The following is a 23,460-nucleotide window of genomic DNA, read 5'->3' as shown; positions in this document are numbered from 1 at the left end:
AATTGGGAAAGGAGTCTGGCAAGGCTGTATACTGTTGCCCTGCCTGTTTAACTTATATGCAAAGCACATCGTGAGAAAGGTAGGGCTAGATGAATCAAAAGTTGGAATTAAGATTGCCGAGAGAAATATCAACAACCTAAGATATGCAGATGATACCACTCTAATGGCAGAAAGTGAAGAAGAACTAAAGAGCTGCTTGTTGTGTGTGAAGAAGGAGAGTGCAAAAGTTGGGTTCAAACTAAACGTTAAGAAAACCAAGATCATGGCATCCGGCCCTCTCAATTCCTGGCAAATGGAGGAAGAAATGGAGATAGTGACAGATTTTATTTTCCTGAGCTCCAAGATCACCGCAAACGGGGTCTGCAGCCAAGAAATTAAAAAACGCTTGCTCTTGGGGAGGAAAGCCTTGGCAAACCTAGACAGCACACTAAAAAGCAGAGACATCACCCTGCCAACCAAACTGCATATAGTCAAGGCTATGATCTTCCCAGTTGCAATGTATGGCTGTGAAAGTTGGACCATAAGAAAGGCTGAGCACCAAAGAATTGAAGCCTTTGAACTATGGTGCTGGAGAAGACTCCTGCGAGTCCCTTGGACTGCAAGGCGATCAAACCGGTCAGTCCTAGAGGAGATCAACTCTGACTGGTCTTTAGAAAGCCAGATCCTGAAGTGGAAACTCAAATACTTTGGCCACCTAATGAGAAGGAAGGAGTCACTGGAGAACAGCCTAATGCTGGGAAAGGTTGAGGGCAAGAAAAGAAGGGGACGACAGAGAATGAGGTGGCTGGATGGAGTCACTGAAGCAGTAGGCGTGAGCCTAAATGGACTCGAGAAGATGGTAGAGGACAGGAAGGCCTGGAAGAACATTGTTCATGGGGTCGCAATGGGTCGGACACAACTTAGCAGCTAACAACAACAAAAGTTTTTACCAAATCCTTCAGTGTGTTGGGAACTCAAGAGGTGGCACACACACACAGCCATCCATGCTCCTGGCTCTGCCCAGGGAACACCAATCTTTCTTAAGGCCTCCCTTCTGGGTAAGATGAGGATTGAAAGCTAAATCTCTGGTATGTTTCACTGGGAAGAAAGTAACATGAGGGAAAACCTGTAGCCAATTACAAAGAATTGTATTTTTCTCTAATGAACACCTTGTTAAGAAATCACAATTTTCATATCACATACAGGTAAAACTCGAAAAATTAGAAAAATTAGTTCAAGCCATGATTTGTCATAATTGTGATGATTATGGCGTACAGCTCATGAAAACCCCAAATCCACAATCTCAGAAAATTAGAATATTACATGCAATCAATAAAACAAGGAGTGTACATAGAACAATATCGGACCTCTGAAAAGTATAAGCATGCATATGTACTCAGTACTTGGTTTGGGTCCCTTTTGCAGCAATTACTGCCTCAATGCGGCGTGCCATGGAAGCTATCAGCCTGTGGCACTGCTGAGGTGTTATGGAAGACTAGGATGCTTCAATAGTGGCCTTCAGCTCTTCTGCATTGTTCGGTCTCTTGTCTCTCATCTTTCTCTTGGCAATGCCCCATAGATTCTCTATGGGGTTCAGGTCAGGCGAGTTTGCTGGCCAATCAAGCACAGTAATCCCACGGTCATTGAACCAGGTTTTGGTGCTTTTGGCAGTGTGGGCAGGTGCCAAGTCCTGCTAGAAAATGAAGTCAGCATCCCCATAAAGCTTGTCTGCAGAAGGAAGCATGAAGTGCTCCAAAATCTCCTGGTAGACGGCTGCGTTGACCCTAGACTTAATCAAGCACAATGGACCAACACCAGCAGATGACATGGCTCCCCAAATCAACACAGACTGTGGAAACTTCACCCTGGACTTCAAGCATCTTGCAGTGTGTGCCTCTCCATTCTTCCTCCAGACTCTGGGTCCTTGGTTTCCAAATGAGATGCAAAAGTTGCTCTCATCAGAAAAGAGGACTTTGGACCACTGAGCAACAGACCAGGTCTGTTTTTCTTTAGCCCAGGTAAGACGCTTCTGACGTTGTTTGTTGTTCAGGAGCGGCTTGACAAGAGGAATTCGACATTTGAAGCCCAAGTCCAGGATCCATCTGTGTGTGGTGGCTCTTGATGCACTGACTCCAGCCTCAGTCCAATCCTTGTGAAAGTCCCCAACACTTTTGAATGGCCTTTTCCTGACAACCCTCTCCAGGCTGCGGTCATCCCTGCTGCTTGTGCACCTTTTTCTTCCACACTTTTCCCTTCCACATAACTTTCTATTAATGTGCTTTGATACAGCCCTTTGGGAACATCCAACTTCTTTTGCAATTACTTTTTGAGGCTTTCCCTCCTTATGGAGGTTGTCAATGATGGTTTTCTGCACAACTGTCAGGTCAGCAGTCTTCCCCATGATTGTGATTCCTACTGAACCAGACTGAGAGACCATTTAAAGCCTCAGGAACCCTTTGCAGGTGTTATGGCTTAATTAGCTGATTAGAGTGGGACACTTTGAGCCTAGAATATTTCACCTTTTCACAATATTCTAATTTTCTGAGATTGTGGCTTTCAGGTTTTCATGAGCTGTACGCCATAATCATCACAATTATGACAAATCACGGCTTGAACTATCTTGCTTTGCATGTAATGAGTCTATCTCATATATTAGTTTCCCCTTTTAAGTTGCATTACTGAAATAAATGAACTTTTGCACGATATTCTAATTTTTCGAGTTTCACCTGTATTCATGATAGAAAACAAAAATATTTTCTCTCTTTATTCTGTCAGTACCAGTGCCCAGACAATGTTTGATTTGGGAATATGACATAGGTGCCCTTCCCTGATGCACAATATGACACAGTATGCCAAATTTTTATATTTTATTTTGTTAAGAAAAATGTTGATATGTAAACTGCCTAGTATTACCTGGGTAATTGAAATGACATACTAGTTGATACAATTGATACGATTATGAAAGCATAGGATACCTAAATTAGTAGGATAATAGCACTTTCTGATTATCAGATTGACAGTCTTCCTATATCAGTATCAGTATAGAGGTGAACCTATATTTCTGACATTTGACTGAATTTTTGTTGAACTCAATCCATGTCAGAAACTCCAAATTAATGTCTTATTTAGGTTAAATTTTCTGGATAATTGGTCATTTTTTTTCTAGTATCATTTGAGTCTTGCTTCAGTTATTGTTTTTAAGTTAGTAGAATGGTATAAAAACCTAGATTTGTAACATAGTTGGCTTGAGAATTTTGGCATGTCCATATGAGTCCTTTGCATCCATCTCAAATTGGTTTTGGCTTATATTCTTACACCATTCTCACATTTCAATGATAACAGATTTGCTATTAGCTCAACTTCATAGTATTGAAAAAAGTTGTAATTCCTTTTGCAAACGTGTCCTGTAATATTTATGGATAATCTGTTTTCTCATTGGTGGCTTTATTTTTCTTATTCCAACTGCTGGCTTCACTTCTTGTAGCATTCTGATCCCATTAAAGGGAAAACATAGCTTAACATTTTCACATCATAGCAACTCTTATGGTTGGTCACACAGATGTTCATACTGGATTTGGCGTTTTTATCCCCCTACTGACTCCTTTCCAAAGACCTGGAATAGGCAAATGTTGTTGTTTGATAGTGTGTTAAAGGTATCACAAGATTTAAACTGTTCCAAGTAAAGCTGTCTATTGCAATTGACAGATGGTAATTTTGTCAGTTACTATTCTGGTGACCAGGTAAACGTATGCCACCTGCATAATCCACTTTTAAGACATACTTAATGTATTTGAATAATTTTGATTATAGAGATAATACCGAATGTGCAGGTTGTGTGTGTGTGTGTGTGTGTGTGTGTATACAAATTTTTATTTTTGGTGACAAAGAATTTTACATGGAAGACATGCGTGCTAGTCGCTTCCGACTCTAGGGGCCGGTGCTCATCTCCATTTCAAAGCCGAAGAGCCAGTGCTTGTCCGAGGACGTCTCCGTGGTCATGTGACCGGCATGACTAGACGCTAAAGGCGCACGGAATGCTGTTACCTTCCCACCATAGTGGTCCCTATTTTTCTACTTGCATGTTACGAGCCAATGAAGCCAGAATTGAAAATGGAAATCATGCAGCAATTCATTATACATTTGCTTGGAACATGCTATTTTATTTCATTTAAATGGCCAGATCTTAGTTTTTTAACAGTGGTATTTATTAAGTCTCTACATTTTTTCGATTTAATTTAGCTGAGGTATTTTAGAAGACATGGGAGTACAATGGCAACATATACGCAGTCATTGAGGCTGCTACATTTGCTTCTAGCATGCCTGCTATTGAAACCTCCCTACCACAGCTGCATTGTTGTGAAAAAAAGCACAGTGCTTTCATGACTTGCTGACACAAGCCGTGTTTGTTCACCTGCACTTTCAAAACATATCATCCAAATTAAATCTAAAGCATTGCATAGTCCTAGGATACAGGAAGGAGAACGTGACTGATCACTAGCTCTTATTCATCAGATAATATTATCTTTGTCTCTTGCTATTTCCATCTCAGGTCCCCAAATCCTAAATGCTGCACAAACAAATGTTTTATGTATACTGTTACATTAGTACTGTGTCTGTTTCATAATGAAAATGCCATATTGTGTACTTACCATATGGGAAAAATCAATAATTTAATTACTCATTTTAGTGGTCTGTGAGAAAGAATTTTAAAACTCCAGTTGAATTGGCACTACCATCCTAATTCATTTATACAATCAGCTTTGAAGTATAGTGGAAATAGTATACCTTATTACAAGAGAAAGCAAAAGAAATTTCATAACAAGGTAACTTTCCTGTGCTGTCCTCTAGATTCCCCTTCAGAACAACTCAGCAGAACAGAAAAGCAAATTATGAATTCAGTGAAGAGATAAATCACATTGTTTAACTCATTTTATTCCAAAGTAAAGCTTTGTTCTACAGAGTTGCTCTTTTCTCTTCTGCCTTGATCTGATCACAACTAGAAGATTACATCCACATCTAGGCACTGTATTTTAGAAAGGATATTGACAAATTGGAACATCTCCAGAAGAAAGAACCAAGATAATCAGAGGTTTAGAAGAAAAGTATGAGTTTAGTCTGAAGAAAAGAAGACCACAGGGAGACATGATAATCTGTCTCCATAAATCCAAAGGATTTCCATGTTATAGACAGGACAGACTTGCTCTGCATTGTTCCAGGAATTTAGACAAGGAAAAAATGGTTTTAAATTATAAGGCAGGAGATTTTGAGGGACATCAGAAAAAGTTTCCAACCATAACAGCTATTTAACAGTGGAGCAGACTGTCTCACGAAGCGGTTGACTGTCTTGTGCTGAAAATACTTAACCTAAGACTGGATGGCCAATGACAGTGATTTTTCATGATCTCCAAGATGCTTTCCAAGCCTTACATTCTACAATTCTCTGAGCACAAGATAAGATATAATTCCTTTCGAGAATTACAGTCAAGAGCTATACTTATATCCCACACACATTCCAAAATATTTTTAGAAACACATTCTAAAGTGTTCTATATTATTACAAAGTATTATCAAAGTTTTAACAGAAGTAAATGAACTTTGCAATTTAAAGCAATCTTAATTAGACTTCAGCAACAAAAAACTTAAGGTAAAACTGTCATAGAAATTACACCAGTATTTGAATGCCTATTTCCCACATATAGCTAATGATGACCAGAATTGACTGCAGAAACAGAACTATCCAGCAATGATAGTCTTCTCCTGAGGAGACTATTTTACAGCAGAGGACTATTCCCTATGTGCTTTTCCAAGCAATGTGACTTGACACTTATTTACTACTTGCCCTTTGCTCTGAATTCAGCAGCACCATTGCTTCTTCAGTTGTGGAGGCTACAGTATATTATGTCAGGTCAGAGTCTTTGGCGCTAGACTGAGGGACCAATGAAATTAGTTCTATTAAGAACTAATTGTGCCTCTCTCCAGCCTATATGTTCTTGTTCCCACTCAGAAAGGATACATCTGAGGCCAGGGCAATGATGCAGTAATAACCAAGTAAATGTCTTAACTGGACCTACATAAGACTACTTTGCTAATAATACCAATAATAATTGGGATTCATCATGACCATGCATTTTTTACGCAGGATTTTGTTCTTTTTTAAGTTTAAATACTTTCTCCCTATCCAGCAGTCTCCAAATCTAGCATTGCCAGGAGAGAAATGAGGAAAGAGTCATCTGTCCCACTTTTACTGGTGATTTTTTCCCCCGGAACAATTTCTACAAATGAGATTAAATCAGTTCTAGACACGGCCTATGTTTTGAGGTGTGGTTGCCCTGTTTCCCTTAATTAACCTCAACCATAGGATTATACAACAAAATCAGAGAAAGGAACACAAGAAATCCTACATATTCAGGGATGTTATGCCAGGAGCCATAGATTGCTGCGTAGGCAATGGTGAAACATTGTGACTCTAAAAGTTATGTATTGCCAGGGCTTTTTTTCTCATAGAACCCTCAGAACGGAGTTCCGGCACCTTTTCGGATGGAACCTTGTAGGGTAGGCAAGGCGGGTTGTATATGACATGTGTGAGTTCCGGCACCTTTTTCTTTTACAAAAAAAGCACTGTGTATTGCGATATTAAAATGTTGCATCAGTGATGTTGCCTGTAATGAATTGCACAGATTCTTAGTCTTAGCATTTTGAAACCTCATAGCACAACATGGAAAATGAACTTTAGAACATGTTCCTATATTTCATTGAATAAGGAAGCAACTGCCTTTTTCAGAGCAAAGGACAAATAAAGAGATCAGGCCAGATTACAGTATTTGGAAAAGCACAGGGCTCTTTTTTTTCCAGTGGATTAAAAAAAAGTCAAATCAATCAATCAATTTAGTCTGTGTGTTCAGATCACTGACCCAATAATCTCCCGCCAAAGAACATGCACACACAAACACAGAGATACACTTGCAGAATTCTCTGATTAAAAAGGCACATGGTAGAATTTTGCTACTAGAAAATTGTAGTCCAAGCTGGAAGACACTGCACTTCAAAAAAATTGGAAACATGTTTGAAACTCTAGATGCATTTCATGTTGTTTGTAGCATTGACTCATTGTTTGATATGATTTTTAGACTGTCACACTCATCAGTTTTTTAGGAATAACATATTCATGGTACATATAATATGCTAATAAATGCCATTAAAGTGGCACTCTTCTTCAGTATAAAACTAGAAAGATATAGTATGTAAAGTTTGCTTCCTTTGTAAAATTATGCAGATTTTTCTCCTGTAATTGCTGTCCCATAGCTGGATTCTTATATTGCCTGCTTCCAATTCCATCTTATTTACAGTAAATTTTGCATTGATTGTGTCCATCTACAATATTAGTGTTTTGTACAGTAAGGTGGAGTCATTCAAGATTCCATGTAATAGTATTTGTGGAGCATAAATTCCAGAGAGATTTTATCCACTGTTGCAACTGTGCTGTTTCACAATCTGCTTTTTGTTCATTGAAGTTTTCCATAACTTTCTTAGTGCATATATATTTGTGTCTAGTCTGCTTTAGACTATACAAATCAAAGATTTCTTACTGGTGCCTGTTTACCTCTAGCATTGCCATAGAAAAAGGTGCAGAAGACTTAATTGTCTTTTCATAAAGCCTGACAATTAGGTCTCTAAACAGCAAAGAACTTGGTGCATACAGTACTGCTTACTGATTAATGAAAACTGGCCTCATGCCGACAAGCTGACTGGCCATATATAATCTTTTTCCACCTAAAAAATAGGTTAGTTAATCTTTAGAACGGAAGGACTTTTTTTAACAAAAAATTGTATTCATGGACAGATTTCTCCCCAAACAGGGTTTTCTTTCATTACTCGTGACTTTCCTGCAATATATGCCATTTTTTGCCCTTAAAGTGTATGAAAAAGGGCAGAAACCTTTGGAGGCACACAGTGTGGTTAGTTTGATTAGAGATCAAGCACAACTTCAGACATCTTCCTGAACTGGCCTAGTTGCCTATCACAGTTGCATTAACTGTACTGTGCAATTGCATTAATTGCACTGAATTTTTTTTGTCTTTCAAAATGAGCAACAGAGATGGATGTTTTGATAAAAATAAGGCAAAGGAAGGAGAATTTCAGATTTATATATGTTCTCTTAACCTCCATGATGCAAATAATTTCAATGTCTGTAATAATAGCAACCTCTATAGTAAAGTACTAACCTTGTACTAAGTGCTATACAAACATTAAAATCAAGATAGTGTCGACTTGCAGGATTGCAGTTTAAGAGCCCGCACATACATAAACACGAATTGATGGAGAAAGAAGTAAAGAAATTAACTGGGACACAAGATTTAAATTCTAATTTGGCCTAACTTGGCTTAGAAGAAACTTGGCTTAATGTCGGTAACTGTGAGAGGGATCTTGGAATCTTAGTGGACAATTATTTAGATATGAGCTAACAGTGTTCAGCAGCAGCCAAAAAAGTTGATGTAGGCTAGAGGAAAAGATAGATAGAGGTATAGAGGGATGGATAGATGATAGAGGGATGGATAGATAGATAGATAGATAGATAGATAGATAGATAGATAGATAGATAGATCGACCGACAGACATAGACAGGCAGACAGAGGGATAGTATCAAGATCATGTTAAGTTCTAGTATTGCTTTACAAGCCTTGTAAGACCAAAGGTGGAATACTGCATCCACTTCTGGTCACAATATAAAAAATGTTGAGATTCTGGAAAGAGTGCAGAGAAAAGCAACATAAATGATTAGGGGGCTGGAAGCTAAAACATACAAAGAACTGTTACAGGAATTGGGTATGTCAAGTCTAATGAAAAGAAGGAGTACGAGTGACACAATAGCACTGTTCCAATATTTGAGGGGCTTCTACAAAGACAAGGAGGTCAAACTATTTTCCAAAGCACCAGAAGGTAAGACAAGAAACAATGGTCGGAAACTAACCAAGGGGAGAAGGAACCTAGAACTATGGAGAAATTTCCTAATGGTGAGAGCAATCAAATTACTTGCTTTCAGAGGTTGTGGGTGCTCCATCACTGGATGCTTTCAAAAAGAGGCTAGATAACCATTTGTCTGAAATGATATAGGGTCTCCTGCTCAAGTAAGGAGTTGGACTAGAACATGGGTCTTCAAACTCGGCCCTTTTATGACTCATGGACTTCAACTCCCAGAATTCCTCAGCCAGGCACTCTGGCTGAGGAATTCTGGAAATTGAAGTCCATGAGTCATAAAAGGGCCGAGTTTGAAGACCCATGGACTAGAAGATCTGCAAGGTCCCTTCCAACTCTATTATTCTATGTTCTATGTTCTAACTATGAGGAAGCAGTTGAGATACTGTATCAAACCCTCTCCTTCCCTCCCCCAATTCCCCTAACTTCACCCTGGTTTTCCACACTGAATACAAAGAGCTGAAGAGAGAGATTCTATGTGCATTCAGCTGAAAATAATTGTAATCCATGTAACTAGGAATGCAGGAAATGCATTCAGTTATATAAATTAACCATTAATAATCAAAGGTGCTATAGTCCAAATCAGGCTTAATTTTGCTATCCTAATTCTTCCTAATAATAGCCCCATATAGGTAATAACTGAATAAGTAATGAATGAACATTAGTCTGGTTTCTTCATTTAGAACCAACTCCCAGAAATAGGGCAGCAACTTGCCCATCTTGCTAGGCATACAGCTCTCAGGCAGAGAAGAAATGGCTCCATGTTGGGCAACTGAAGGGCAGGTGTATGCATTGGCCCACATTGTAGTGCCCTCAGTCCATGAGCCCACAGCTGTTTCTTCTCAGCTTAAGGGATATCATGAAGGTCCTGGCAAGATCAACAAGCTGCTGCCCTACTTTCCTGTTGCTGTGTGTGTAAGTAAGATATTTTCAGTTGCTCTGAGCACCAAATGAGGCAGTGCTCTCTTTTTCCTCCCTCCTTCTCTCCTTCGTTCTACTTTGCCCTCACTTCACTTCTTACACCCTCTAAAATAGGTAAGAAGCAATGATCCATTGTGGGGGGGGGGAAGAGGGGAGGAGGAAGTTGTCACCATGCAAGAGGCACATGGTTATCAAGTTCTCCAGAGTTTAATTTAGCTCTCTAAAGATGCACGTCTACACTTCTGTTTCCTCTAGGTCTGCCAGGGCACAAGCTAGCAATTAAAAAAAAGCAATGTTTAACTTTTCAATTTCTTTTATGTTGCTTTCTTTTAAAAAAAATATGTATCTTTATCTTTAGCCATCAGGTAATTTACTCAACATATCTCCGCTGTGATATGTTTGATGGACCAAGGGCGTTTTTGTTCCATTATTCTTCATTTGTAAATAATGCAGGCTTTCATTACAAACTTATTGCAAATAAATCTTTTTTATATAAAATAAATCTGAAGTTAGTCATTAGTGGGATGTGGGTAGGATTTATACTACATATATTTACTTGGTAAACACTGTACCATATATTTAATTGGACTTTAGGCCAATAGCTCATTCCTGCTACCCAAGTGACTTACAGGCAAATAATAAAAACTTCCAATCCAATATATTTTTATGAAAAGTGTATTATTAGATATTCAAATCCTGATAAGATTGAGAGGGCACCAATTTAGAGCCCAAACTACAGTTTAGGCTCAAGAAATCTGAAACCCTTGTGTTTCCCCATTAAATGTAAATGGACAACAGTGTAGGGAATTTTTTTTCTTATGTGACAGAATGCATTTAATCAGTTTAATTACACGCTACTAATAGTCTAAGAAAAAAAATACAAAAGAGGAAACAGCCTTGAAATGCTGAAATGCTGATGAAGCCTAGCAAAAAGAAACTGTTGGCACTAGAAGAAAATAAAAAGATTGGCACATGAAAAGTATGAAGCATGAACCATGTCTAGATGGATGCTGAAGGAATGATTGGAGGTGCTAAAAAATTGAAAATGAAATTCTAAAACATAGGAAAGAATGGATAGAATTTAACTATAATGCTTCTGAAAGTCAGATATGACTAATTAGATCAGACATGTCAAACTCGCAACGTCACATGATGTCGCGCAATGTATCGGGATGGTTTTGCCATTGCAGGCAATGGGGTAGGCACGGCTTCTGGATGACGCATCCGGCCAGCGGGCCAGCAGCTTGACATGAAGATGAAGAAATAGGAAGAAAATTAATTTTGCAGCCCTTGGCCTCGAGAAGAAGTCTGATTATCCCAGCTCTAGAAATAATTGTAAAATCACAATGGATGGATACTAAACCAAAACCACAGAGACTACTTTATGGTTTAATGCAAACCATGAATCCCATCTTACAATAAATTATAATAATCTCATTAAATAATTGAAGACCCCAGGTCCACCCAGCTCAGGAATATTGGGGTTGAATTAATGACTGAAGCTGATAAAGGCATTTAGCTACTATTATCATCACCATATTTTATTGGAGAAAATGCAGGGCTTTTAAATCTACGTCTATTGAGCTTTCTGTTGGATGTTCTTAGGTCTAACTCTATGTCAACATCATTGGTATCCACTATTTCCTGGAGCCCCAGGAGAATAAAAATGTCAGTATTTTGTGAGATATGATATCCTGCCACTTCTCTTACCCTCATAATAAACCCTAACTGGAGATTAGCTCAAAATCACTTGGTGAATTTCATGACTGGGTTTGAACCTGTTACAAACCAAAATCAAGTTCATTTTCCATCTATGGATTCTTATGCACTTGAAATTGTCCATCCATACAAAAGGAAACTATTGGCAGCCTTAGAAGAATGTGGGGATCCAAATAAATGCAAGGGGCTGGGTCCCTCAAAGTAACAAAATAATCCTATAGGGTCTGAGTTTCATCAGAGAACAAGAATAAACAATCACAAATAAAAATATATATTTTCAGTTTGATATCCTGTGATTGACAGGACATTTAAGTGGGGTAGCCTTTCTAGGGCAACTGATGGGATGTTCATAGCAGCTGGACTGTTCACCCTTTTGCAAAAAAAGGGGGGGGAGAGAAATTCCTTAAGAAATTCATCATGTTTAAAGGGAGACCTCATGCTTAATAGATAACCAATGCTGGCTGGAAAGGAATTAAAACTGAGAGGGGTCAAAATGGAAGGGGTCTCCAGGAATGAAACTGGACTGATTAAGCAGACAATACATATCCTGCACTCGACAAGTTGTGCCAAGAGCCACATGTTTCATTGATTCTCTTTTACAGTTTTCTTGTGTTCCTGGGTCACCTATATAAAGGTGAAAATCAGGTTGGCAGAATATTAAATGTACACATAAATTAATCAAGGCAGCAGTATCATAAGCCCTTTTAATTAGGTAGTTCTAAATCCTGGTCATATAAAGCAGCCTTTTTTTCCTGGTTCATCTTCTTCAGTGGGAGGGAATCCTAAAGACTGCTGACTCATGAACTGTTCCAGTAGTCATTTGAAAGCCCTGATGCCAAGCAAGTCTAATCATGATGTAGCTAATAGGAAGTGTTTCAACAATAACCAAATGTTAGAAGATTAGAAGTGCTAGAAGATTCAGCTGTACATTTTAGGACCATTTAAACATAGTAACTGGAGAATTATAGGCAGTACAAAGAAGCTTCTCTGCTTACTACATGGGATCAGCATAACTTCTAGAATAGAATAGAATAGAATAGAATAGAATAGAATAGAATAGAATAGAATAGAATAGAATAGAATAGAATAGAATAGAATAGAATAGAATAGAATAGAATAGAATAGAATAGAATAGAATAGAATAGAATAGAATAGAATAGAATAGAATAGAATAGAATAGAGCTGGAAGGGGGCTTGCAGGCCTTCTAGTCCAGTCCCCTGCTCAAGCAGGAGGACCTATACCATCTCAGACAGGTGACTGTCTAGCCTCTTAAAAATCTCCAGTGATGGAGTGCCCACGATTTCTGGAGGCAAGCTGCTCCACTGGTTAATTGTCCTCACTGTCAGGAAGTTTCTCCTTAATTCCAGGTTGCTTCTCTCTTTGATCAGTTTCCAGCCATTGTTTCTTGTCCTGCCCTCTGGTGCTTTGGTAAATAACATGACCCCCTCTTCTTTGTGGCAGCCCCTCAAGTACTTGGAATACTGCTATCATGTCTCGCCTATTTCTTCTTTTCTGTACACTAGCCAAACCCAAGTCCTGCAGCCATTCTTCAAATGTTTTAGTCTCCAGGCCTTTGATCATCTTAGTTGCTCTTCTCTGATTTTTTTCCATACTCTCAACATCTTTTTTGTGATATGGTGACCAAAACTGGCTGCAGTGTTCCAGGTGTGGTCTTACTAGGGTTTTATAAAGTATTAATACTATGGGTGATCTTGATTCTATGTCTCTGTTTATACAACCCAGGATTGTATTATCTTTTTTGGCTACTGCTACACACTTTTGGCTCATTGGCCAAGACCTACAAAACATACGTCTATATCCTTCCCATGTTAATTTCCTTTTTTAAAATTAATGTGATGTACACCATAGCTGAGTTTGCAAATCATGCGAGCCATGACTTATAGATTAGTACAAAGTGTGAAGTTAGCTAATAGTGGCCTATTCAATAAGCCATGGCTTAGTGAGAGTCAGTCAGCATTTATTTCATCGACTGCTGCTTATGGTGGACATAGAAATCCTAAAGGTCATGAAAATAATAAGTATAAGCTGCAAGGATGTCACAGGCAAACACAACTAATGCAAACAGCATAATTTGTACATGATTCATGTGACATCACTTGCTATACTGGTCCTCCCCAAGGATCCCTGTGGAATGCAGTAACTTCAGGTCATACACAGTTTGTTCCATTAGGTTAGTCTTCCTACTCTGGTATCTTTTTAAATAGATTAAAATTCTTATTCTCTCAATGAGCATTGTCCATCCTATTGGGTCAAATTAGAGATATAGCATCACACAACTGAAGAGGATCAGCTTAAAGAAACTTACACTAAGCATTGGATATTGCCTGATGGCAACCATGCATTCATCACACAGTTCTTAATTAAGGGGTATCTATCTATCTGTCTATATCTATCTGTCTGTCTATTTGTCTGTCTATCTGTCTAATCTATCTATATCAAGTCAGTATTAACTCCTGCTGACTGACTGCATAGTCCCTGCAGTGTTTTGTGGGAATATTTTTGGAAATAGTTTTTCCTTTGCCTTTTTCCTAAGGCTGAATTAAAAGGACTTGCCCAGCTAACTGTGTGCCTAAAGTGGAACTGGGACTCATGTTTCCCAGTTTCTAGCCTGGTGCCTTAACACTACACCAAACTGACTCTTTTTACATAAATAGTTCTCCATAAAATAAATGTTTGTATATGTGTTTTTAAGTTGAAGGTCCTATCTGGATTGTGATTGCAATGAATTATACGTACACAGATTGGAGATGTAGAAATTGTAGCTATACTACAGTTCTCATTCCTCATTACCAATTTGATAGTTTAACAATGTCCAAAGGTTGAAATATGTCTTTGAAATCCAGAAGAACATCATTTCTAGTTCACATGAGTAAATCTGCTTCCTCAGCAAACCCAACTTCATACCTTATTTTCTCTGCTGCTACTTGCCTCCCAGGGAGAAGACCAGTCATTAGAAGTAAGCGTCAGCTCATTAAAAATAGGGCATTGCTATAAAAGCAAGGAAGCTGATGACAAACAATTGAGCACATTTATGAAAGCCCAATCTCAGTATTCAAACTTGGTAAATCAGGAAATTTCACTGAATGTGTAGGAGGACAGAAGATTGCAAAGCCTGTTTGTAATTAGCTACTGGCTTGCATATAGTCTAAATCATCCTGGGATATGCACAAGATTGCCACAATTATGATTCGTTTTTAATAGTGTTATTGTAGATGATGCTTGATCTCAGATATTGTGATACTGCCTCTTTTGTTGTTTCCATCCTATGGATTGTAATCTCTGTAAATTTTGACAAACACACATTTTTACTCCACCTTGCTCCCTCCATCCCATGTAGTAGGAAGAGGTGACTTTTCAAGTAAAACATGAAGCAATGGTAGATGAAATCAGGAACCGATGTCTGAGAAGAAAGATCTTTTAAATGGAAAAATATTTAATTTAAAAAAGCACTAATCATAATTCCCCATACTGGGTAGAAATTCTGGGAGTTGAGGATCCACACTCTTAAAGTTGCCAAGCTTGAAGAGCACTGCTCCAGAGTAAACCCCCCATAATGTTATAGTAATATCAGTGACCATGGTTGGCTGCAATAGCTGAACCCACAGACATACAATGCAAATAAATAAATAATGTTAAAATTAGCAAGATTTCTCAGACTCCTATAATTAAATGAAAATATAACTATTAACCATATTGTAACTGTCTTCTGTTTCTCACTAGCATTGAACTCATTATTTCTAAAAGAGTTAATAAAAAAACCTATCTCCACTACCATGAAAAATACTTGGAATCACAATTGCTGTGCAACATATATGTACATACCCCATGTATATATGTCATATTTTTCCCAATCCTTTCCAAACTGCTTTGCCCTATTTGGCCGGTTCCCTAAAGGCATCCTATTGCATCATCATGAATAGTGTAAACTCTTTGAAAAAATACTATATTTTAAAAGCAAATATTGCACATGAAAAACAAAAGTTCAGTGGATACAATTAAGCATAGATTTCGCAATTGTTGTCCAAGACTGAAACAGAGGTTGACACTGAAGTGTTTTAGAAATTTTGTTTTTCTTCCTCTCTGTATCACACACACACAGCACAAAACTAGAATTTTGAGGGCTGTAAGGCCCAGGGAATCACTGTGGTCATGATCTGAAAGAACAGCAGTAGAATTTTTTTGTACATCAGGTTCAGGGTTTGTGATAGGGCTTCTTAAAACCCAAAGCCATGTAAGATTATGAGTCCACAATATTTTGTTGTGGACAAAAAAAATGGCTTCCTGTCAAGGATGTACTAAATTAATCTGAGTTGCATTTTATTTATTATCACCTAGTATTTATTTCAATGCTAAAGAAGCCCAAATTCCTATACAGTGTTAATACTTAATAATTATAGAGAAAGAATTAGATAATATTTAGTTACCTAACTCTGTGTATATGTTTGTTTGTATGTGTGTGCGCATAAACAAAAACTCTTAATTTGATTTTTTTCATTCCATTCTTCATCAAACAAATTCAAAAGGAATATCTAGTTGTCTTCTACCCATTCTTTTTTCTCCCAAATATTCTGAGTAAACTACTTTTAGATATAATGTGTCATTTGTTATCTACTAGTGGTTTTAACCCCTGAGTGATTTGAAGATGAATCAACCTGGTTCCACACTCCATTCCCTTTATCTGAATAACTTGGCTAATTAGGATAAATTTTAGGGTTCTTTTAAAACAAAAATCCAGAGAAAATAGGAAAAAAGAAAATAGGATATGGAATTTGCAGATCAGGAATTGTGATAGCAGAATAGAAGCTTTCAAACTGAGACAAAATTTGTGTAAAAAAATGAACATTTTTTCTACTACCAGTTTGCCATGTAAATAATAGAATTTTGTGCTTTATTTTATTTTTTTTTCTACTGTAGATGCCTTAGACCAGATGACACTTTGTTAATGTATCACTTCATATCCATGTGGGAGATACAGACATACAGACCGGCAGGTAGACAGACAGACGGACAGAAAACAGATACATACATGAGAAAGATTGTGTCTGGTCAAGGTACAATACTTCAGGAATCAATGATGAAAGCACACTTAGTCGATGACAGTTTGTTTGAAAGGTTTTTTCCCAGTGGCGAAATAGTAAGATATCAGAGGACCTCTAAAATGTTTGACCTTGGTATATCTCAAAAATAAACATTATTTATTTATAACTTACTGATTGTTACCCTAATGTTCAATGATTTGTGGCTTTTCCCAATGTTTGTATTATGATTCCATTTACTTATAACATGCAGTATATTGCACATAAACAGAAGAAAATGGTACTTCCTACATTGATGGCAACTTCATTGTTCATTAACACTGGAATACTTCATTGTATATTGATTGTTCTATTGATGCACAGACCTGTCTCCTGGATGTTGATAGACTGGCAACAGAATCACATGTGTATGAATCAGAGTTCTGTGAAGACATTTTGAAGTATGTAATCATTTCAGCTTCAATATATAAGTATTTAAAGGGAACATATAAAATTGTTTTAATTAAAATAGTATTGCTCCTGGGGCTCTAGTGTCAATTAAGGGCATGGGATTTCCTCCATGTAATTTTGTTTCATATCTAACTCGAGGGCAAAGAACAGCTAATAATCTAGGAAGCAGCCAATAATCTAGGAAGGTAGCCAAGCTTTTCTTAGTTACTGACTCATAAAGAAAACATGTTTTCAGCAACACATCCCCCTCTACTTGGCATTTATAATTTTATTTATTTCATGAAACAAATGTTCACAGTATTATTTTAAACTTTAGACTTAATGGTCTTAGTGAGCTCTTTGAAGGCCATATCAGCTACTGGCGCTTGGGGGTGGGGTGGGGTAGAGCTGTGCTGTATGCAGAAAAATGTAGTTTGTGTTATTTAAAAAAAACTACATAGGCTTTCACCCTTGAAGAAAACTGTAATTTCCTGGTCCAATGGGGAGTACAGAAACATGATGGTTGAAGAGTACCTGGCTAAGGTGAGCTACGATGCTGGACTGATAATCTAAGGCAGTGTCTGTTTTCAGAATGCCAGTCTGTTCTTGTTTTATTCAAATATAATTTGTAAATTAATATTTAGGTTTGTTAAGAGAATATATTTCCATGCATGCCAAAATCATTGAAACTACAGATGGATGCTGGTTATTAATAAGTTCTTTATCCTGAGGATTTTAACCTCGTATGTGTGACATAACTTCATGTTTTCTAGACATATGGAGATAGGAGGCAGGGAGGAGAAAGACAAGGAAAACTGTATGCAACAAATGAGATTTAAGTATCCCCGTAATTCCACCATGAAGATTATTAAGTGTTGCCTGGGGCCAAACTCTCTCAACATACTATACTTCATCTCACAGAACTATTGTAAAAAAATAAAACAGGGAGGATACAAATAAGGCATGGAAAGCATTTAAAGCATGACTTCTGACATTTTTCCCAAGCGTTGACCAGACATTTGTGTATATGGGTATGCTGAGAAGCTGAGGGCAGGCTACACATTCTCCTGCTTGGATCACTTGACCAGGTGGAAGGAGCTTAGAATGGAGGAGGCAACAATATTTTAAGTCTCTTGCTAACTCCTATACATAAGCCCTGAAGGAATTTGAAGGGAGATTTGCCCCATGGCCCTGTCCAATTCAGCCCATTTTTAAAACTTGATCTTTCTTTTACTGTTCTCCCCACCAACCCAAAATCATCAAATCTGGTCATATTCTATTCAGTATTCTTCTGACAGATGGACAGACAGGAGTCATCTCCTCCTCCTTTGTTAGGTTGGAAAGAAGAAAAACAACCAATTAAATTTGACTAACCTTCCAAGCATGAGCATTGCAAAAGGTTTACTGGTTGAACAGGCTGAAGTGCTATGTGAGACTCTTCCCAGAGGCGTAACAATGTTTTGTTTTCTCCCACCAGGAAAAATAATCCTATCCAGGGTATACAAAATCCAGATTTGACACACCACTCACAAATTCTGCAGTTTGGTCTTAAAAGTAACACAATTAATTTTGGGGAAGGCGCATTCTCTTTCGAAGGATAACAAAAGCTCCATGGCCTATAAGCTCTCTGTTGCTAACTTGTGATGTACATCCTTTAAATAAACATATTTATTGCATTGCTTTTAGGAATGCTTTTAGGAAATGTTCAGATGTTATACAGCAGACCTCCCCAACCTATGGGCCACGGCCCACTACCAGGCAGTGGCCTCTTGGCCACTGGGCTGCGTGAGTGGCTGGCACTTGCACCAGCACTAGCCAAGCCATGAATCTTGCGCCAGCACTAGCTGAGGTGCAAATCTCACACCAGGACTAGCCAAACCCCGAGCCGCCTGTCACCGGCGCTAGGAGAGCCCCGAGCCTCTCATGGGTGCTAGGAGAGTTGGGCCATTACTAGCAGCCCCATTTGCTCATGGCCCCATTCGTCCGCACGCATCCACATTTACATGTGTGCGCATGTGTGCATAAAGGTGCCCGTCCCTTCCTTTCCCACCGGACTACCAACAAAGAAAGGTTGCCGACCCCTGTTATACCGGAAATAGCTATGTAATTACCAATTAAATGAAGAGTAGAAACCCCATGGCTCTCCAACTATGATTCAGCACTACCCATCTTTTCTTTGATCAGTAACCAAACTGGCTTTAGCTCTCCAGTCCTGGTGGTAACTTCATCTCAAATACTACAAATTGCCCACACCCAAATTACATAGATCCCATGGATTATAAATGCCACATAAACTCTTAATCCCTGTTTACTTTGGCTGGAATCTACTGGATACTTTTTCTCCTATTATTTTCCCCCAAAAAACAATCTATCAGCCTCTGTCTATAATATGGTAGTGAACATTATGTAAACATTTGATGTGAATGTGATTGCAGATGTTTACAAACTCATAGGTTTTCCTGAGATCAGTGGACACTAATAGATGTGAATGTCTGTCCAGGGCCATTAATGGAACATACCAAGCATTACCAGTATTAGATCAGGAGCCTAAAGAATTAGATTATGTGAAACATGATTGCAACATGGATTACTATTTTCTGAATTATAAAATGTTTTCATTTTATTTGTTTTATTTCTATTTTATTTTTATCTGAATATTCTGCTAGGTAAAATTGGGTGTAAATTGGTCAAACTAAAACTCTTCATTAAACTTTGCAATAGCTGTTATTAGTAAGTTAGGTTAGTTAGCACTGATCAATTGCAGTATTTTTCTATCTTGAAGAAATTAGAAAATGTAACACAATGGAACAATGCTGCCATCTGCAGGGAAAAATGGTATTACATAATTTAAATAGATGAACTAAATCAGCATTAAATTTCATTAATGATTCTTTGTGCATAAGAATAATCTATTGGGTACATTCATCTTGCCTCCTAGAGACTATGCATAAAGACTATGCATAAAGTTCTTCAAATTTCCTGGCCAATATATGCACCCAACTTCCAAAAAGGTTTGGGGTAGAAGCATATGATATTGTTGATTCCTCTAAGATTTTCATAGGTCCTGGGGAAATTTGCATATGTTGGCTGCAAATTCTCTTAATATACTGTCTTAAAAATATGCACATTTCCTCAGTTCTGCTTGATTCTAAGTAAATATTTGTTTCACCTCCTGTGTCTTTACTTTCTTTAAATTTAGATCTGGAAAGGGAAGTCAATGAAAACCCTTTTAACCCTTTGTGATCAACCTGTAATTATTAGGGCTATTGTTATTGTTGTTGTTGTTGTTGTTATAGATTTAATCTTTAATTTGATTCACACTGGGATGGGTAAAAACTTAACAGTTCAAGTCCTAACCTAACCTAAGAGCTGTTAAGGTAATTGTCAGGTCCCCAAACCTTCATTGTTTCTCCTGCTTAGTTATTCTACTTTGGGGACCTGCCGTTCTGCTGGGGGGAGGGAGAGCATGCTTTTGCTTGGGATAACTTTTGCTTTCTACTTTCCCTCCTCTGCCTCTGTCATCTTGAGAAAGGAAGACAGTTACAGAAAAACAAAAGCTGGAGAAGACCTTGATATGCAGGCCAACTGTTACCAGCTGGCCAGAGTTAGTGCCACTTGTAGATTGGCTGGATTGCAAATGGACATTATGACTTTGGTGGGGGAAGGAATATTGCTAGCTTAACTATACTGTTTGCACAGGTTTTTCCCCAGCTCTCACCTTGGTTTCCCTACTGTCACTGACCCCTAATAAAAGTATCCTTTTGAGACAATGCCTGTTTCAAGAGCTCTGCTTTCTTGGGTGGTTAGTTGAAGTGGGTCCTTATAGTAACATCTGAGTACATAGGCAGTTCCAAGTAAGCTGGCTTTTTTGCAAAGTCAGAATATTCAGGTCTGATAAGTTCAAAATTTCCATGTATCTAGGCAACCCTTTGGGTATTGCTTCAAGGGCTCTTATTACTATTGGTACAACCATTGATTTCTTCTCCCACAATTGCTCAATTTCCATTTGCAGATCGCAATATTTCATTATTTTTTCTAGCTGTTTTTCTTCAATTCATGCATTACCTGCTATTGCAATATCAATGAATCAGACTTTTTTCATTTCCACAATAGTCATGTCAGGCATGTTGTGGTCCAGATGTCTGTCTGTCTGAATTCAAAAGTCCCACAAGATCTTGACCTGTTCATTTTCAAGAACTCCTCAGTGCTTTTCAGCAGTGTGCTCAATTCAGCTTTTGTTTTTCCAAACAGTTTTAATTCATCCGTGTAGAGCAAATGGGATGTTTTCAACCTTTTTTTAGCCAATTCATAGCCACAGTTTGCTTTGTTCAGAATGCTTGTTAGTGGTGCCATTGAAAATACAAATAACAGAGGTGACAATGAATCACCTTCGAAGATTCCTTGTTTGATTTCAACTTCATCAAGTTCTTCTCCACAGGCAACCTAGTTTGCCATAGCTTCATGGAAGTCTTCGGGAATTTCTGGATGTTGCTGCTAATTCCAAAAATGTCTAAGCATTGCTCAGTCTGGCTGTGTGGAACAGAATCAAATGCTTTCTTATAATCAATCCAGGCCATGAACAAATTTGTTTGTCTTTTCTTTGAATTCTTCAAAACCAGTTTATCAATCATCAGTTGGTCTTTGGTTCCTCTTGAATTTTTGCAGCCCCTTTCTGTTCTACAGGTAGCAAATCCTTGTTTTCTAGATATCCATAAATTTGGTTTGCAATAATGCCTGTAAGTAATTTGTATGTTGTTGACAAGTCATTGGCCTGTAATTTTAAGGTTTATTTTCCTTTTCTGCATCCTTCTCAATCAAAAAAGTTCTTCCAGTTGTTAGCCATTTTTCATCTTCTGGGGTTTCCAGGAGCTGATTCATCTGGTTTGCTAATCTTGCATGCAAACTTATTAGTGATTTCAACCAGAATCCATGCAGTTCATCTAAACCAGGGGCACTCCAGTTTTTGATCTTCTTTCCTTGTTTTTGCACCATTTCTTTTGTTATTTGAACATCTTCCATTCTAGTCAGTTTTACAGTGCTTTCAACCTGCTTGATCCACTTTGCATTCTCATTGTGCTTCTTGTTGTTTTCCCACAAGTACTTCCAAAATTTCAGGCTATTTTCTTTGTTAGGTTTTTCACTTCTGGTAGCACTATGTCCATTTTCAAGAGTCTTATAAAAATGATGCTGTTTTGCTCAAAATTGTGAATTTTGTTGAAACTACATTATTCAGTTATCATTTCACTTTATTTTCTCTGCAATAGCTACAAATCTTTGTTTTAGCTCTTCAATCGTTACTGCAATTTCATTTTTTTTCCAGAACATATTTTGTTGTCAAGCTAATTCTGATTTAACTAAACCTGAATTTATTCTTCAGGTTTCCTTTCCTCAAATTCTTCAAATTTCTTAAATCCAATTGAATTCTCTTTATTTTTAATTCCAGACAGATTTTCCATGTGGATTTTCCCTTCTTAGTTGTTTTATTCTTTCAAATTTTCAAGCCTAATTTTTCAGTAGTAACATAGGCTGCTACATACTGTACATTAGCTGGTTTGTTTGAGCTTTTTCTGTTGGCATAGTCTGGTCATCTTCATTCATATTACTGAATTATTCTTCAATAATTTAACCAAACATCTCTTACTAACTTGATCCAGTTTTGGCAATCAAATTCTTTCCGTGTTTTCCATCTGAGTCTTAATTTTTTTCAGCTAGTTTGGCTCTGTTGGTTCTTCAATATCTAATCCAGCTCTTGCTTCTTGTTCCTTATCCACTTCTCTGATTTCCTTCCTTTTCTACACTACTTGTTGTTCCACTTCTAAATTATTTCTATTATCAGTTACACTTGAGCCTTGATCTTGTGCTGCTCTGTTTGCAATCTCTTGTAATTCTGAATTAGTGAAGAGCTTGTGCTTCAAAATAACACACCTCTTGTCCATAAGTCTTTGTTCATTGATTTCCATAGCTAGGTGACTGAAATCCATGGTTTGTCGGCTCAGATCTATAATAAACTTCCATAACTGAGTAATTTTCTTCCTTTGTCCAGATTTTTCATTTTGTTCACTCGTCTTCCAGTCGCCTGACAACTCCGTGCCCTGGTTGCCTAGCAGAGGGAGCATATTTTTCACTGAGCATCCAGGAGCCATAGTGTTCAAAGCAAGTCTTGTTGAGCCGGGTGACACACAACCCAGCATAAAATTCACTTGATGTATTTTCACCATAGTTAAATGAGTTTGGAGCAAGTTTCATCTGGCTCTTCTACAGAGCACACAAGCCCTACCCACCACAACAAGATAAAGCTCCTGTTATGCCTTTCAACCCATAAGGTACCTAAAGTTAACAGCAAATATAGCACATAAAATATAAAATTTTAAAGTACTCTAA

Source organism: Vipera berus, assembly GCF_964194415.1.
Source record: "Vipera berus genome assembly, chromosome: 2".
NCBI lineage: Eukaryota > Metazoa > Chordata > Lepidosauria > Squamata > Viperidae > Vipera > Vipera berus.
This window is presented reverse-complemented; position numbering follows the sequence as displayed.